Source organism: Arachis ipaensis, chromosome B3, assembly GCF_059453495.1.
Source record: "Arachis ipaensis isolate K30076 ecotype BB chromosome B3, ASM5945349v1, whole genome shotgun sequence".
Classification (NCBI taxonomy): domain Eukaryota; kingdom Viridiplantae; phylum Streptophyta; class Magnoliopsida; order Fabales; family Fabaceae; genus Arachis; species Arachis ipaensis.
This window is the reverse complement of record NC_142438.1, coordinates 111175721-111193124: the sequence shown is the minus strand read 5'-3', so window position 1 is coordinate 111193124 and position 17404 is coordinate 111175721. Positions and strand designations below refer to the sequence as shown.

General features: G+C 39.8%; 1 non-coding gene across 1 annotated transcript; it reads right to left on the bottom strand.

The window, feature by feature from the left end:
* Window positions 1-12129: 12129 nt before the first annotated feature.
* On the bottom strand, window positions 12130-12233 carry LOC148572039 (small nucleolar RNA R71). The gene has a single exon (XR_015880415.1). It is a non-coding gene; the product is annotated as a small nucleolar RNA R71 (small nucleolar RNA).
* Window positions 12234-17404: the final 5171 nt, after the last annotated feature.

Below are 17404 nucleotides of genomic sequence, written 5' to 3'. Positions count from 1 at the left end.
TGCTTGCTTTTTCTTTTCTTCTTCTTTTTTTTTCACCATTTTTTTCGCAAGCTTTTCACTGCTTTTTCTTGCTTCAAAAATCAATTTTATGATTTTTCAGATTATCAAATAACATTTCTCGTTTTTTATAATTCTCTCAAGAGCCAACAATTTTAACATTCATGAAAAATAAATTCAAAAATATGCGCTGTTCAATCATTCATTCAGAAAACAAAAAGTATTGCCACCACATCAAAATAATTAAACTATTTAAAATTTGAAATTCATGTACTTCTTTTTCTTTAATTAAAAAATTTTTCATTTAAGAAAGGTGATGGATTCATATGACATTCATAGCTTTAAGGCATAGACACTAAGACACTAATGATCATGTAGTAAGACACAAACATAAATAAACATAAAGCATAATTTTTGAAAACAGAAAAATAAGAACAAGGAAATTAAAGAACGGGTCCACCTTAGTGATGACGGCTTATTCTTCCTCTTGACGATATTATGGAGTGCTTGAGCTCCTCAATGTCTCTTCCTTGCCCTTGTTGCTGCTCTCTCATAACTCTTTGGTCTTCTCTAATTTCATGGAGGAAGATGGAATGCTCTTGGTGCTCCACCCTTAGTTGTCCTATATTGGAACTTAATTCTCCTAGGGAGGTGTTGATTTGCTCCCAATAGTTTTGTGGAGGAAAATGCATCCCTTGAGGCATCTCAGGGATTTCATGATGAGGAATTTTCTCATGCTCTTGTCCATGAATGGACTCTCTTGTTTGCTCCATCCTTTTCTTAGTGATGGGCTTGTCCTCATCAATGAGGATGTCTTCCTCTATGTCAATTCCAGCTGAATTGCAGAGGTGACAAATAAGATGAGGGAAGGCTAACCTTGCCAAAGTAGAGGACTTGTCTGCCACCTTGTAGAGTTCTAGGGATACAACCTCATGAACTTCTACTTCCTCTCCAATCATGATGCTATGGATCATGATAGCCCGGTCTATAGTAACTTCAGACGGGTTACTAGTGGGAATGATTGAGCGTTGGATGAACTCCAACATCCCCTAGCCACGGGCTTGAGGTCATGCCTTCTTAGTTGAACTGGCTTCCCTCTTGAATCTCTCTTACATTGAGTGCCCTCTTCACAAATGTCTATGAGGACTTGGTCCAACCTTTGATCAAAGTTGACCCTTCTAGTGTAGGAGCGTGCATCTCCTTGCATCATGGGCAAGTTGAATGCCAACCTTACATTTTTCGGACTAAAATCTAAGCATTTCCCCCGGACCATTGTAAGCTAATTCTTTGGGTCCGGGTTCACACTTTGATCATGTTTCTTGGTGATCCATGCATTGGCATAAAACTCTTGAACCAATAAGATTCTGACTTGTTGAATAGGGTTGGTATGAACTTCCCAACCTCTTCTTCGAATCTCATGTCGGATATCCAGATATTCACCCTTTTTGAGTTTGAAAGGGACCTCCGGGATCACCTTCTTCTTGGCCACAACTTCATACAAGTGGTCTTGATGGACCTTTGAGATGAATCTCTCCAGCTCCCATGACTCGGAGGTAGAAGCTTTCGCCTTCCCTTTCCTCTTTCTTGAGGTTTCTCCGGCCTTTGGTGCCATAAATGGTTATGGAAAAACAAAAAGCTTTAGATTTTCCCACACCAAACTTAGAAGGTTTGCTTGTCAAAGAAGAAAGAAGAGAGTAGAAGAAGATGAAATAGAGGAGATGGAGGGGGGTTTAGTGGTTCAACCAAGGGGGTGAGTTGTGTGTATGAGGTTTAAAAATGAAGGAGTGAAGATCGGTTTATATAGGAGTGGAGAGAGGGGTAAGGTTCGGCCATGTATGGGTGGGTTTAGGAGGGAAAGTGGTTTAAATTTGAATGGTGAGGTAGGTGGGGTTTTATGATGGATGGATGTGGATTGGTGAAGAGATTATGGAGAAGAGGGTAGGATTTGATAGGTGAGGGGTTTTTGGGGAAGAGGTATTGAGGTGATTGGTGAAGGGTATTTGGGCAAGGTGTGAAGAAGAGAGAGATGAGGTAGGTGGGGATCCTGTAGGATCCACAGATCCTAAGGTGTCAAGGATTTCTCATCCCTGCACCATGTTGGCGTGTAAACGCCCCCTTGGTTGCCAATCCTGGCGTTAAACGCCAGGTTGCTGCCCATTTTTGGTGTTTAATGCCAGCTTTTCTCCCCTTTCTGGCGTTTAAACGCCAGCTCTGTGCCCATTTCTAGCGTTAAACGCCAGTTCTGTGCCCCTTTCTGGCGTTAAAAGCACAGAATGGTGCCAGACTGGGCATTTAACGCCCATTCTGCTACCCTTACTAGCGTTTAAATGCCAATAATCTTCTCCTCTAAGGTGTGCTATTTTTAATACTATTTTTCATTCTGTTTTTTCTTTTTCAGTTGTTTTTGTGACTTCACATGATCATCAACCTACAGAAAACATAAAATAACAATAGAAAATAAATAGATATAATAAAATTGGGTTGCCTCCCAACAAGCACTTCTTTAATGTCAATAGCTTGACAGTAGACTCTCATGGAGCCTCACAGATACTCAGAGCATGGTGATGGCCTCCCAACACCAAACTTAGAGTTTGAATGTGGGGGCTCTATTTGACTCTGCATTGAGAGAAGCTTTTCATGCTTCCTCTCCATAGTTACAGAGGGAGATCTTTGAGCTTTAAACACAAGGGAGTCCTCATTCACTTGAAGGACCAATTTTTCTCTGTCAACATCAATCACAGCTTTTGCTGTGGCTAGGAAGGGTATGCCAAGGATGATGGATTCATCCATACACTTCTCAGTGTCTAGGATTATGAAATCAGCAGGGATGTAGTGGCCTTCAACCATTACCAAGACATCCTCTACAAGTCCATAAGCATGTTTCCTTGAATTGTCTGCCATCTCTAGTGAGATTCTTGCAGCTTGTACCTCAAGGATCCCCAGCTTCTCCATTACAGAGAGCGGCATGAGGTTTATACTTGACCCCAGGTCACACAGAGCCTTCTCAAAGGTCATGGTGCCTATGGTACAAGGTATTGAGAACTTTCCAAGATCCTGTCTCTTCTGAGGTAATCTCTGCCTAGTCAAGTCATCTAGTTTTTTGGTGAGCAAGGGGGGTTCATCCTCCCAAGTCTTATCACCAAATAACTTGGCATTAAGCTTCATGATTGCTCAAAGGTACTTGGCAACTTGCTTGAAGAGCGGAAGATTGATGGTTTAGAGGTTATAGTAAACTCTCGTTGCAAGTATAGTTACTAAACCAAGCAATCAACCTTTCTTACAAACATTTTGGTTGTCACAAATAACAAACCCCTAAATAAATTGATAACCGAAGTATTTAAACCTCGGGTCGTCTTCTCAAGGAATTGTAGGGAGGTATTCTTATTATTGGTTATGAGTTTGTAAATTGGGGGTTTTTAATGTATAAGATAAAAAGCGAGAATAGTAAATGGCAAGAAAGTAAATTGTATTAAATTAAATAGATAATAAAACTCTTGGCAAGGTATGAAAACTAGAAGTCCTATCCTGGTTATCCTTATCAATTGTAATGAGAATTGGATTTTTCTCCCACTTTGTTAACCTCTAACTATGAAGGTAACTTCAGTGGATGAATTAATTCTGATTCCTCAAGTCCTAGTCTTTCCTTGGGAAAAGTTAGAGTTAGTGGAACTCGAATTAATTCTTGAAGAATTCTAATTTTCAATCAACAATGAGTTTAATAACTCAAGCGTCACCAATTAATTAACCAAAGCAAAAAAGGAAAATTCTAAATTAAATTAAAAGCATTTAATAAAATAACCATAAACTGAAATACCTCAAATTATATTAAATAGAAAGTTAAATTGAACATAGGAATCTGTAAACCAAATTGGCAACATCAAATAATCAACTAAAGTAATGAAATGAATAAAAGTAGAAGGGAAGCTTAAAGTAAAGGAACATTGAACCTGCGAAGAAGAAGAAATAATCTTAAATCCTAAAACTAAATCCTAAGAGAGAGGAGAGAACCTCTCTCTAAAAACTACATCTAAATCCTAATAATTATGAACTGTGAGCTTTTTTTGAATGAATGGATTCTCTCACTTTATAGCCTCTAATATGTGTTTTCTAGGCCGCAAACTGGGTCAGAAACAGCCCAGAATTCGTTGGTTGCGAATTCAAACACGCTGATTCGTCACTGCGACGCAGCCGCGTGGAGCACGCGTTCGCGTCGCCTAGCGTCAGGGCAACTATAGCATATTATATATCAAATCGAAGCTCCGGACGTTAGCTTTCCAACGCAACTAGAACCGCGTCATTTAGACCTCTGTAGCTAAAGTTATAGCTGTTTGAGTGCGAAGAGGTCAGGCTGGACAGCTTAGCAATTTCTCCAACTTCTTGTATTCCTTCCACTTTTGCATGCTTCCTTTCCATCCTTTGAGCCATTCCTGCCCTGTAATCTCTGAAATCACTTAACACACATATCAAGACATCTAATGGTAATAAGAGAGGATTAAACATAGGGAACTTAAGGCCAAAGAAGCATGTTTTCAATCAAAGCACATAATTAGGAAGGCAAATGTAAAACCATGCAAATAATATGAATAAGTGGGTAAAGAGTTGATAAAAACCACTCAATTGAGCACAAGATAAACCATAAAATAGTGGTTTATCAACCTCCCCACACTTAAACATTAGCATGTCCTCATGCTAAGCTCAAGAGAAGCTATAAAGAATGAAGAGGAGTGGTAGAATGTATGAAATACAACCTATCTATATGAATGCAACTACATGCAAATGTTTCTACCTACTTGGTTAAAAGTAAATCAAATTCTCCAAGAATATACATAAATCAGATTTCACTAATTCAAATTATACAATAAAAGACAAGTAAACTTGTAAGAAGACAGCTCATGAAAGCAGGGAACATAGAATCAAGCATTGAACCCTTACTGATAGTGTATATCACTCTAGTCTCTCAAGTGTCTAGGGTCAATCACTCTACTCTTCCCTAGTCATGCTTTCTAAACTTTGTTCTTCATCTAACCAATCAAAAAATATTTAGCATATCAATGCAAACATCATGAGGTCTTTTTAGGGTTGTAATGGGGCTGAGGTAAAGGTAAGGGTACATGTATGGCCAAGTGAGATATAACATGAATCTTTGACTAACCTAAGCTCTTACCTAATATACATATACTCTATATACTTTTAAATTCATGCCTAGCTACCCATAATTCCCACTTTTGTATAATTCTCATACTCATGTACCAAATTTTCTTTAATTTTTATCACATGTGCATTGATCTTTTATTAAACTTAATTATTGGGGTAACTTTGTCCCCTTATTTATTTATTAAATTTTTTTATTTTTTTTGAATCATAAAAGCAAACATAACTTATCAATACATACAGATTTTTTTATTTTTTTCTAGTTTTACATGAGTAGGTTCCCAAATTCTCAATATTTAAATAAATTAGAAACATGATACATTCCCTTATTAATCCATGTTCCCACAATTTTCCCACACTTAGTTGATGCACAATCTCTATCTTAAGCTAACCAAAGATTCAATTGGAGTATTTAATTTATTTTTCTGCTTAAGGCTAGTGATGTGGTAAAATATAGAATAAATAGGATTTAAAAGGCTCAAGGTGGCAAACAAAGGTGATTGAAAGGGTAGGCTTATTTGGGATAAGTGAGTAAAAAATCAAATAATGGCCTCAATCATATGCAAGCATGTAAATATACTAAATAATGGACATATAGACTGGAACAAAATCTAGATTGCAGTTATAGAGAAGAAAACACACAAGAATAAAAATTTATGGTTAATTAATGTAACCATGTAAATAAGCTCAAAATCTCACAGGTTGTGTGTTCTTTGGCTCAAAAACCATGTTCAAAATATAATATTTCTTCAAACAAGTGTAACATTAAATTTTATTCAAATTATTGAAATGCTCTAAAAGGTTTCTTGAAAAAGAAAATATTACTTCAACCAAGTGGTAAAATATGCAAAAAATCAAACAAATATGCAATTAAATATGCAAATGCAGCAATTAACAAAGAAAATAAAATATTGGTGTTGAGAAGAAAATACTATCCCATGAAGATCGGTATCGACCTCCCCACACTTAAAGATTGCACCGTCCTCGGTGCATGCTAAGATGTACAAGTGGATGGGCTGCTACAACTGATGCTTTTCTCCAAAGATTATGCAGATGGACTTGTCTTGTTTCCCCATGTAAATGTCTTCCAGTTCCCTTCCGGGTGGCCATCCTGAAAGAAAAAGGGAAGAAAAGTAACCTAAAAATAGAGATAAAAAAATAAATGAAGTATGGGTTGGTTAGTGCCAAATAAAAAGGTCTCATTTACATGGAAGCTTCAACATGTACGTGAGAAATCAATAGAAGCCATGGCATACCAGTGGTGCAAAATTTGCAACAATGGAGAAGAGAGTGGGGAAGGAGAGATAATATAAATTCATGTCAATGCAAGAGTAATACAGATATAAAAGATTGGCATTGATTTAAATAATATTACTCAATAAGAATGAAACAAGTCACTAAGCACCAAGAAAATACCAGAAAAGATGTAACAGTTGAATAAGAACATTTGAACACCAATGGTAAAATAATAAATTTAGAAAAATAAAAATATGCAATGAATGAAAGTATGCAAATAAATTAAATGAAATAAAATGTAAGTGAAAAAGGATGAGAAGTTAAAAGGATGAAGAAGAAGTAAGTAAGTGAGGAGGGAGGAAAAATTAGGATTGGGGAAGAAAAGATAAGATATTTGGCAAATTAGGATAAAATGTGCGGCGCAAGCGACGCGGACGCGTGGGGCACGCGGTCGCGTGACTTGCATTTATACGGATTGACGCGGTCATGTCGGTCACGCGGTCGCGTGACACAGTTTATGCTACTAGCGCGAAGGCAGCCTCGCGCTCGCACAACTCTCTGTTCAAAATCATATTAGTGCCAAATTTTGGGTGACGCGATCGCGTGGGTCATGCGATCGCGTGAGTGGCCAATTATTGGGATACGACGCGGACGCGTGGGGTACACGTTCGCATGAGAGGGACTGCACGCCCAGCGCCAGTCCAGCACCACTCTAGCACAATTTTCGGCTGTGCACCTTTTTTACGTCGAAATCCTGGTCACACGACCGCATGAGTGACGCGGTCGCGTGGGAGGCCAGTATTCCCACTCGACGCGGATGCGTCAGCGACGCGGTCATGTGGGACGATTTGTGCCACTGGCACACCTCCAGCCACGCTCTCGCGTGACTCTCTGTTCGATTACTTTTTCTTCCTGAGGCACATACGACGCGGACGCGTCGGCGACGCTGTCACGTCGCGTGCAAAAATCTCTGTTTTTTTTTTAATCTGAAAAAAAATGCAGAATGTAGTGCTAATATGAATGTGATGCAAAACTTCAGGTTCAATATAATAAAATAAAATAAAACTTGAAAACAAATAAAACTAAAAAAAATAAAAAAGGAACGATCATACCATGGTGGGTTGTCTCCCACCTAGCACTTTTAGTTAAAGTCCTTAAGTTGGACATTTGGTGAGCTCCCTGTTATGGTGGCTTATGCTTATATTCATCCAGGAATCTCCACCAGTGTTTGTACTTCCAGTAACCTTCGGGATCCCAAAATAGGCGTAGAAAGCCTTCAAGTAAGTTAAAGCAAGTGACAAGGCCCCAAGAGTGCTGATTTCTAGATTGAATTCCAGGGTCCCAGACCTTGCCTTTGCACCCATCTTCTTGTTGATCATCATTTTTCCACTTGGGTGGTGAACAGTCGGAATTCTCACTGAGACATCCAAACAGCTTCCTAGACCCATTCAGTTGAGCTTTATACCAACCTTTGCGTTTAAACTTAAAGCTTCCAACCATAATGAACCTTGCAAGACAATTATTACCACTGGCCATCTTCCTCTTACTCTTAATGCCACAAAGAGCTCTAAGTTGACCATCCGTCTCCAGCAGCCCATATTCAAGTGGGATTAGAAAGCTAAGGGATATGAATTTTACCCACTTGAATGTTGTGAAGGATGATGGCAACTTAGGGGGAGGGGTCTCCAATAACTTTGGCAAGGTGATTTCAAGCTCCACTCCCTTGTGCTCTTTGACAACTTCCACCTCTTTGCAAACTTCTTTGATTTCAACTTCTTCCTCTTGGTAGCCTTCTTCCAATTCAATCTCTTCTTCATTACTTACCAAGGGCATGGGAGGCTGTGCTTCTTCTTCTTTAATCTCCATCTCTTGACCGAGCTCTTCCAAGTCCTTAATCATGATATGCCTTAGAGGTTGTACACCCCCTTAGCATCAATTTCAATTGCCTTGGAAGGAGGTTCTATGTCTTGACTTTCCCATGGAGGTTCAGCATCTCCCAAGTCTTCAACTACTTCTTCCTTTTCAATAATTACAGCTTCATCCACTTGTTTCAGTACAAAGTCATGCTCCGTACTGTCCACTAGAGTTTCTAGTATCTTTTTCATGCTAAGTTCTTCATTAGATTGTCCACATGAAGCCATGGGGTTCCTTGAGTGTCTGAACGTCAGGAAGCTAATTGATTTATTGCTTGATTCAATTGATGAAGTGTGGCATTAAATTTTTCAAGTGTTTCCTTGAGTTGCTCCGTTGATTCTTGGGGTGATGGATATTGACATGGTATATATGGAGGTGGTGGTTCTTGGGAGTAATTGGGTTGAGGTTGGGGTGGTTCTAGATATGGTTCATATGGCTCATAAGGTGGTTGGTATAGTGGATGATGGTAAGGGTCATATGAAGGTGAATGGTGGAAAGGGGCTTGTGAGTATGGTGGTTCAAAGGTATGTTGGGGAGGTAGTTCATAAGCACAGGGTGGGGCTTGTTGGTAATTACAAGGGGATCCACCATATCTATCAGCTTTGTGATGCCAAGGCATCATAGGCTAGTTTCACTAGCATTTTTCTGTTAGTTTTAGTTGTTTTATGCATTTTCTTGAGCTTAAAGTAACCAAAAATGGTTAAATGAAGAACAAAGTAATGAACCATCCAAACAATATGATTTTGATGCAAATTCCATGAGTTTTAGTTATATTACTTAAATGCTATGAATGAAAGAATTCTCATGAAATTTTGCAAGACTTTGATGCAATTGTTTGGATGATTTCAGGGAAGAAGAGGCTAAGCAAGGAAGCAACAAAATCAATAAAGGAAGCTTGAATATCACATGTGGAGTTTAAGTTCCAGTTTAAGCCTAAACTGGAGCTTAAACGCCAAAATCATGAAGGATAAGAAATGCTGGGATTGAAGTTTAACCTCCAGTTTGACCTCAAACTGGAGGTTAAACGCCAGAATGAAAAGCCTCACTTAAGGAGTATTCCACGTTTAACCTCCAGTTTGACCTCAAACTGGAGGTTAAACGCCAGAATGAGTATGCCACCCAGGGAGGAGTTCCACGTTTAACCTCCAGTTTGACCTCAAACTGGAGGTTAAACGCCAGAACCAGGAAGAGTACCAGGGAGCCATTCCACGTTTAAGCTCCAGTTTGACTCAAACTGGAGCTTAAACGTGTTCGATAGCTTTTCTACTCCAGGGTTGCTCTCTCCATCTCCACGTTTAACCTCCAGGGCCACCATTCCAAGCTTCCACGTTTAACCTCCAGTTTGACCTCAAACTGGAGGTTAAACGTGTTCGACCTCCAGTATGCCTCCACCCTTTTCCACGTTTAACCTCCAGTTTGACCTCAAACTGGAGGTTAAACGTGTTCGACCTCCAGGGCTGCCTTTCCTATCTCCACGTTTAAGCTTCAGTTTAACCTTAAACTGAAGCTTAAACGTGTTCGACTACATGACTCTCCAGGGCTACCTTCTTCCATTTCCACGTTTAAGCTTCAGTTTAACCTTAACTGAAGCTTAAACGTGCTTCTACAAAAGGCCTCACTGGAAGTGCCTGGCGTTTAAGCTGCAGTTTAAGCTTAAACTACAACTTAAACGCCACTCTTGGAAAAGGTTTCTGGGCCAAAAATATTGTGATTTAAGTTAGTCTTTGAGCACAAATATTAACTTAAACTTACTTTGGTATGAAACCCAATTGAATATCATGGTTTATGGGATTGGGCCTGAAGGATTGATGAGTTTGAAATCTCAATTTATTGAGTCATGTGTCATTATTTGATTATCACTAAGTTGGCTCAATAAATGTTACAGGATTTGGATCAACAACCTCATCAAGGTTATGGATCATAAACCCAAGGCAAAAGGAAAGCAAGGAGAGGCCTCAAAGCCCAAGAAGCACAACTGAAGCTCAATATAGAAAGTGTATAAATAGGATAGAAGTTAAGTTAGAAGGAACTTTTACTTTCACTTTTAGCTAGTTTTCCTTTTCTTTGTAATTGAATTCAGAGCTATGATTCACTAAACCCCCTTTCATTGGGTTAGGGAGCTCTATTGTAATTCAATGAATCAATAATAGTTTATCTTCTTCTTCAATCTTTTCTCTTGAATTTTGTTAGAAAGCTTCTCGATCTAATTCCATTGAGTAGTTGTCTTGGGAAAGAAACTACTCATACTTGGAATCCTTCGGAGCCTTGGGAAAGGAATGGAGGATTCATGCTAGAGAAGCTTTCTCACAGTGGATTGGATTGGGGTTTGGATGGATATTGTGACATGTAATCCTACCAAATTGTGGTTCATGAAATTGTGTGGTATAATCAGTGATCAAGCATCATCTCTTCTTATGAACATTTAAACCAAGGGATTGGGAATTTGTTTGTTTTTAGAGAGCATTGGTGAGCCAAGGAATTGGGATCCAATCATATAAGATTGCCAAGCAAAATTTAATGAACGCATTGGTTGAGGAAGAGATAAACATGTTTTGATTCGGAGATCTCAATATCTCCTATAACCCAATGAATTCCCCATTTCTGATTTCCCCTTTCTCTTTACATTCTGCAACTCAATTCATGCAATCACCCCCATTCCCTTTTAATTTCAGCAATTTACATTCTGCTCTTTAATTCATGCAATTTAAGATTCAGCCATTTAATTTTCTTGTCATTTACTTTTCCCGCCAATTTTACATTCCGCAATTCTCATCTCAAATCTTGATTCCGCTCAACTAGAACACACTTCTAATCCGAATTGCTCACTCAACCAATCCTTGTGGGATTCGACCTCACTCTATTGTGAGTTTTTACTTGACGACGATAACCGGTGCACTTGCCGGAAGGAATTTTGCCGATCGTGCAATTTCCTAAATCGTAGCATAACACGTTTATGCGCATCAAGTTTATGGCGCCGTTGCCGGGGATTGGTTTTCGATTGACAATTCTCAAATTGGAAGCTAACTAGATTGAGCAATTTTCTCTTGCTTTGTTAATTCTGTTCAAGATACTTGTTGAATTTTAATTTCTGCACTTGGTTACATGCTTTCCTTCTTTATGCCTTTAAACTCATGCAACTAACTCACTGACTCACTAACTGTTTGAATTAATTCCTCAATTGAGCTAACCATACTCTTCCATTAACCAAGAGTATTTCACTTGTTTGTGTTTGAGCTGTGTTCGTGTATGACAGGTAGGAGAGGAGAGACATCAACTCCTCCATATACCGAACCAGAGAGGACCCTTCATAGACTTAGAAGGGAAGCAAGAGGGAAGAGAGTAGTGGGAGAAGAGGAATCTGAAGGAGAATCTGAGGACAATTTTGAGGAAGCTTTAGATCTCAACATGGATAGAGAAGTTCACAACCATGAGAGAGCTGATGGAAACGATGCCATCCCTGAGAGGAGGGTTCTTAGTTCATACATAAACCCAACCTCTGGGAATTGTGGTAGTAGCATCCAGAAACCACCCATTCAGGCCAACAATTTTGAGCTCAAGCCACAGCTAATATCACTTGTGGAAAATCATTGTTCCTTTGGAGGAAGTGCTAATGAAGACCCAAACCAACATCTCACAAAATTCCTGAGAATTTGTGACACTGTGAAGTCCAATGGAGTCCAGGAAGATGCCTATAAACTGCTTTTGTTCCCATTTTCACTTAGGGACAAAGCAGCTAAGTGGCTGGAATCATTCCCAAGGGGGAGTCTAACAACATGGGATGAGGTGGAAAGCAAGTTTCTGGCACGTTTCTACCCTCCACAAAAGGTCAATAGGCTTCGATCTGAGGTTCAGACTTTTAGACAACAAGATGGTGAAACTCTCTACGAGGCATGGGAGAGATTCAAGGACTTGACAAGGAAGTGCCCACCAAACATGTTCCATGATTGGGTGCAACTGCACATCTTCTATGATGGGCTCTCTTATGAATCAAGGAAGGCTGTAGACCATTCATCAGGAGGTTCATTGAACAGGAAAAAGACTGTGGAAGAAGCCATTGAAGTGATCGAGACAGTGGCTGAGAATGAGTACTACTATGCATCAGAAAGGCACAACACTAAGGGAGTCATGGAGCTGAACCAGGTTGATACAATTCTAGCCCAAAACAAGGTGTTTGCCAAGCAACTAGCAGAGCTTACCAGGCAATTAGAAACAAAGCAAGTGGCTGCAATACACACACAAGATCAAGAGGAAGTAGGCATTGAAGGAGGTGATTGGGATGAGGTTAACTATGTGGGAAACCAACAAAGGCAATCATATGATCCACATTCCAACACTTACAACCCAGGCTGGAGAAACCACCCAAACTTTGGGTGGGGAAACCAACAAACCCAACCACAAAACCACAAACCTTACAACCACAACCAACATAACAATTCCACATACCAAAACTCCAACCAAAGATCATACCAAGCCACACAAAACACTTACCCCCAACCATCATATCATGGCCAAAATAATCAACATACCCAACCTAATCCGAACCAACAATTTCAAGATCAATTAAATCGGATAGAAGGAATGCTTGCAACCATGAGCCAAGACATAATTGAATTGAAAGCTTTTAAGGAAGAAGTAAATTCTAACTTGCAAAACCAAGGAGCTGCCATCCAGAAGTTAGAAAATCAAATTTTGTATTTGACTAAGCAAGCCCCTGGGACAAGCGGTTCTCATGCTGCCAAGGCTATTGCAAGGGAGGAATGTAAGGCCATAACCCTCAGAAGTGGAAAGAATCTAAAGGAGATTTCAAGGGAAACCACAGAGGATAAAGCAAAGGAAAATGTGAAAGACAAAGAACAAGGACAATCTGTTACACCGTTTGCAACAAAAGAAAAAGAAAAAGAGGTCTTGAAGCCTTACACACCTAAAGCACCTTATCCTCAACGTTTGATGAAAAGTGAAAAGGATGGCCAATTCTCCAGGTTCTTGGAGATTTTCAAGAAGCTTCAAATCAACATTCCCTTTGCTGAGGCAATAGAGCAAATGCCACTCTATGCAAAATTCTTAAAAGAATTAATGACCAAGAAGAGAAGCTGGAGAAATGAGGAAACTGTGTTGTTAACTGAAGAATGCAGTGCCATCATTCAGCACAAATTGCCTCAGAAATTGAAGGACCCAGGCAGTTTCCAAATCCCCTGCATCATAGGAGAAGTCATGGTGGAGAAGGCCTTGTGTGACTTAGGGGCTAGCATCAATTTGATGTCGCTAACAATGATGAGAAGAATGAAGATTGAGGAAGCCAAACCAACAAGAATGGCCCTCCAATTGGCAGATCGAACTTTTAAATTCCCTCATGGGATAGTTGAGGATTTGTTGGTGAAAGTGGGAGAATTTATATTTCCTGCTGATTTTGTAGTGTTAGATATGGAGGAAGAAGCCAAAGCTTCAATAATTCTGGGAAGACCCTTCCTAGCTACTGCTGGAGCCATCATAGATGTACAAAAGGGTGAACTCACTCTTAGACTACATGATGAGAAATTGGTGTTTAATGTATTCAAGGCAATGAGCTATCCATCAGAATCACTAAGGGAATGCATGAGGGTTGATGTAGTAGACATTGCAGTACAAGAAACTTTTGAGGAAACAATAAAGGAAGTGGCAGAGGAGGAGTTCACCAAGGATATTGAAGTTAGTGATATCAAGGGTGCTGACACAACCATGCTAAGCATGCCAGAGAAAGTGAAAGAAGAAAAGGAAGCACCAAAACCTGAGCTCAAAGCATTGCCCCCTAATCTCAAGTATGCATACTTGGGTAGTGATGAGAGTCACCCTGTTATCATTAGCTCGGCCTTGAGCCAAGAACAGGAAGAAGAATTGATCAAGGTGCTGCAAACTCATCAAGATGCCATTGGATGGACCCTAGCTGATTTGAAGGGGATAAGTTCATCCATATGCATGCATAAAATCTTGTTAGAAGAAGATGCTAGACCCTCCATTCAAGCTCAGAGAAGATTGAATCCCGTCATGAAAGAAGTGGTACAAAAGGAAGTCAGGAAGTTATGGCAGGCAGGGGTAATCTACCCCATTTCTGATAGCCCATGGGTTAGTCCCATCCATGTAGTTCCCAAGAAAGGTGGCATAACTGTGGTGCCAAATGAGAAGAACGAACTCATACCCACAAGAACCGTTACTGGGTGGAGGATGTGCATAGACTACAGGAAGCTCAATGAAGCCACCAGAAAAGATCATTTCCCACTCCCATTCATGGATCAGATGCTTGAAAGGCTTGCCGGACATGCTTACTATTGCTTCTTGGATGGATATTCGGGCTACAACCAAATAGTAGTTGATCCTAGTGATCAAGAGAAAACATCATTTGTTTGTCCATATGGAGTTTTTGCTTATAGACGCATGCCCTTTGGATTGTGCAATGCACCTGCCACTTTCCAAAGATGCATGCTGTCCATCTTTTCGGACATGATTGAAAAATTTATTGAGGTCTTCATGGACGATTTTTCTGTGTTTGGGGATTCTTTTCCCAGCTGCCTACACCACCTTGCCTTGGTGCTTAAGAGGTGCCAAGAGACTAACCTAGTATTAAACTGGGAAAAGTGTCATTTCATGGTCACAGAAGGAATAGTCCTTGGCCACAAAATCTCTAATAGAGGCATGGAGGTGGACAGAGCTAAGGTGGAAATCATTGAAAAACTACCTCCACCAAGTAATGTCAAGGCAGTTAGGAGCTTTTTGGGACACGCTGGTTTTTACAGAAGGTTTATTAGAGACTTTTCTAAAATAGCCAAACCTTTGAGTAACTTGCTTGTCTCTGATACACCCTTTGTATTTGATAAAAATTGCATGCTAGCCTATGAACTTTTGAAGCAAAAACTGTCCTCTGCACCTATCATTGCCCCACCTGATTGGAACTTACCTTTTGAACTGATGTGTGATGCATCAGACCTTGCTATTGGGGCAGTGTTAGGACAAAGGAAAGACAATTTGGTACATGTGATTTATTATGCCAGTAAAGTCTTGAATGCTAACCAAAGGAATTACACAACCACTGAAAAAGAACTCTTGGCAATAGTCTTTGCATTTGAAAAATTTAGATCTTATCTCATTGGATCTAAAGTCATTGTCTTCACTGATCATTCAGCTTTAAAATATTTGCTTGCTAAACAAGAATCTAAACCGAGACTTATTAGATGGGTTCTTTTGTTGCAGGAATTTGACATTGAAATCAAAGACAAGAAGGGTGTAGAAAACAAGGTGGCAGATCATTTATCAAGGATACCATGTGAAGAAGGAAGCACACATGTAAATGAGTGCTTTCCTGATGAACAACTCATGATAATTCACAAAGCACCCTGGTTTGCAGACATAGCAAACTTCAAGGCCACTGGGAGTTTACCTTTGGAATTTAACAAACATCAAAGGAAGAAATTGGTAAATGATGCCAAATACTTCATCTGGGACGAACCATACTTGTTCAAAAAATGTTCCGATGGCATACTCAGAAGATGCATATCCGAGGAAGAAGGAAGGGAAGTTTTATGGGACTGCCATGGCTCCACTTATGGAGGGCACTTTGCAGGAGAAAGAACAGCAGCTAAGGTGTTGCAGTGTGGTTTTTATTGGCCTACTATCTTCAAAGATGCAAAAGAATTAGTGAAGCACTGCCATGAATGCCAGAAAGCTGGGAACCTGCCAAGAAGAAATGAAATGCCACAACAATTCATTCTGGAACTTGAATTGTTTGATGTATGGGGGATAGATTTCATGGGACCCTTTCCCTCCTCATACTCAAATAATTACATTCTTGTGGCAGTAGACTATGTCTCTAAATGGGTTGAAGCAATAGCAACTCCAACCAATGATAATAAGGTAGTCATGAACTTCCTCAGAAAACACATTTTTTGCCGTTTTGGGGTTCCAAGAGCAATCATCAGTGATGGAGGAAGCCACTTTTGCAACAAACCATTAGAGGCATTGCTCCTAAAATATGGAGTCAAACACAGGGTAGCCACACCATACCATCCACAGACAAGTGGGCAAGCCGAAATATCTAACAGAGAACTCAAAAGAATCCTGGAAAAAACTGTGGGAACTTCGAGAAAGGACTGGTCGATTAAGCTAGATGATGCTCTTTGGGCATATAGGACAGCTTTCAAAACACCAATTAGAATGTCTCCTTACCAACTAGTATATGGAAAAGCTTGCCATCTGCCACTGGAGTTGGAGCACAAGGCATACTGGGCCTTGAAACTTCTGAACTTGGACAACAAAGCCGCTGGAGAAAGAAGGATGTTGCAAATTCAAGAGTTGGAAGAATTCAGAGCGGAAGCTTATGAGAATGCCAAAATTTACAAAGAAAGAGCAAAGAAGAAGCATGACAGCAACATAGCCCCAAGGAAATTTGAAGAAGGGCAAAAAGTATTGCTCTACAATTCTAGGCTGAAGCTATTTCCAGGGAAGCTAAAATCAAGGTGGTCTGGACCATTCCTTGTCACCAAGGTCTCCAATTATGGACAAGTAGAAATCATGGAAGAAAAGTCACAACGAACCTTCATTGTTAACGGTCAAAGACTCAAACATTACTTGGGAGATGTGGAGGAGAAGGACAAAGTTAAATATCACCTCAACTGAGGAAGCTGACCGTCAAGCTAATGACGTTAAAGAAGCGCTTGTTGGGAGGCAACCCAACCTGAGGTAATACCTTGTTGCTGTTTCTTTTATTTGTTTCAATAAAAAGGGTAAAGTAGTTTCTGTGCATTGCAAAGAATTAAGTTTGGTGTTTCACACCAAACAATGAATTCATGGATCAATAAGTCAAAGGGGAATGTGTGACTCTAAGTTTGGTGTTCCACCATAAAGATCAACTGAACACAACAACCTTTGAATTATATGAAAGGAACAACTATTCTAAGCAGTCACAGAAATGCTTAAAACCCTTAGTAGCAACATCATTCCAAGATAACTCAAGGATTCAAAGAACAGAGAGAAGTAAGTGGGAGACTAAGTTTGGTGTTCACACACCAATCTAAGAATCCGATACTTACCCACACATAGTTGAGCTGACCACTCAAGTGCTTGAGAAGCAAGCAACTTC